At 44.1% G+C, this 1,773-nt stretch overlaps 1 pseudogene; it reads right to left on the bottom strand.

Moving 5' to 3' along the window:
• Positions 1-269: 269 nt before the first annotated feature.
• LOC103610424 overlaps positions 270-1,773 on the bottom strand; it is a 2,818-nt pseudogene continuing 1,314 nt past the window's right edge.

The following is a 1,773-nucleotide window of genomic DNA, read 5'->3' as shown; positions in this document are numbered from 1 at the left end:
CGGGCGCGACACTGAGGGTTGCGATCCGTTGCCGGTCACGAAAAAAGACAAAAAGGAAAAAAAAAATAATAATAATATACAAATGAGAAATTTAACCATTAAATTGCTTCTTCTAATTTATCCTATCCCCATATTTGGTCTAGAAAACAAACAAAACTTTGAAGTGTTACCAAAATGTTAATTTAATCATTTTAGCATTAATCTAGCATGTGCATTTCAAGGTTCTGCAGCTGGGAATTTTGTTAAGACGCGTTTAATCAAGAATAAAATTATATAATAGAGCATAAAGAACACAAGCCATTAGGTGTGATCCTTGCGGCTGTCTTCAGATTATGATAGAATAAAGCTGACAGTTCTGCCAGGCTCTGAAGCCCCAGTGCCCCTAACCTAAACCTTGGAAGCAAAGACTATGCCCTGTCATACAATCTGTAGAAGTTGTAGTAAAACAAAGCCTAAGTTTTCTTACCTTACTATAGGAAATGGTCAGTTATTTGATAAATACTAAAACACTACTAGACATCCATTTATGAGTTTGTTTGCCAAACACATTGTGCAAGAACTGACTACACAAAAAGTGCCTTTGAAGTTTGCTCTGCAAATTCACTTAAGGTTGGAAATTTAAAACCTGCAAAAAATAGGGAAAGTGGGGATCCCTAATCTTAACATGTTGTAATTACTAAAGGGATATACATATACACTAAAAAGCTTTGCTCACAGAAGGCACAAATTATGAAAGGGATATTCTTCTTGAATAAAAACAGAGAACTAGCTGATACCCTTCTTTGTTCTGTGAGCACCATAAGAAAGACGGTGTTAAAACTGAATTCACTGTCTACTCCTGTGACCAACACACACACACACACAAACCCCAAACCATAAAAAATTAAGTGTGTCTTACTATATACTTTCTAGCCATTAACTGAGATGTAATTATAAAACATTAAAATTGCCTTAAAAAGCAGCTGCCAAAGCAATATTCAAGGAAGCTTCCAGGTTTAGAGTTAGCCTTCTTGGTCAAAAATCTTTACAACTTCATCAAAAACTTCATCGACAGATTTGGAAGTATTTATTTTCTTTACTGTCCCTGTTTCTTTCTTTCTTTCTTTTTTTGAAAAGATGACCGGTAAGGGGATCCGAACCCGTGGCTTGGTGGTGTCAGCACCGCGCTCTCCCAGGTGAGCCAGGCCGGCCCTGCTTCCCGTTTCTTCCTATAAGTCAATAACGGACTTCGTGGACTGCAGACAGGCCTGAATTCTCCTTTCCAGGCTCCTGCTGTTGTCAGCACTTCTAGCACTGCCCCTTCCCCTCTCAAGCCCTCGTTCAGCACAGACCTCACTGTTACAATCAAGACAGAGGACGCACACCTGCTTTCCCATCCACGCTCTCGATCCAGCCTTGAAGGCTGCCTTGATTTCTTGGACACCCATCAATCAGGAGTTTATCCTTCTGAGCACTGGCAGCCATTGTCTGGTCCGTTTCTCTCTTTAATAAACTGACGGTCACCTCAACCGGCACAATCTGTCTTCAGTATGATTTTCCGTGAGTTCACCATACTGTGAAGCTGGGCTCCTTCCTTCACCACGAAGTTCTGCAGGAAGGTGTGTGCAGCCACGTGTCCCGATGGCGAGAGCGCGCCGGGTCCCACTGCAGGCGCCCGGACGGCCGAGGACGAGCCCAGACAGCGGCTTCACGAGCCGGGGAGCGGGGAGAAGCGGCCGCGGCTCAGCAGCGGGAAGCTCCGGCCCCGGAAGAGCCGGCCCGCGCCGGCCCCGC

The sequence above is a fragment of the Galeopterus variegatus genome, unplaced genomic scaffold, assembly GCF_000696425.1.
Source record: "Galeopterus variegatus unplaced genomic scaffold, G_variegatus-3.0.2 Scaffold11120, whole genome shotgun sequence".
In the NCBI taxonomy this organism is placed as follows: domain Eukaryota; kingdom Metazoa; phylum Chordata; class Mammalia; order Dermoptera; family Cynocephalidae; genus Galeopterus; species Galeopterus variegatus.
The sequence above is the reverse complement of the archived record's forward strand: the minus strand, read 5'-3'. Positions and strand labels throughout refer to the sequence as shown.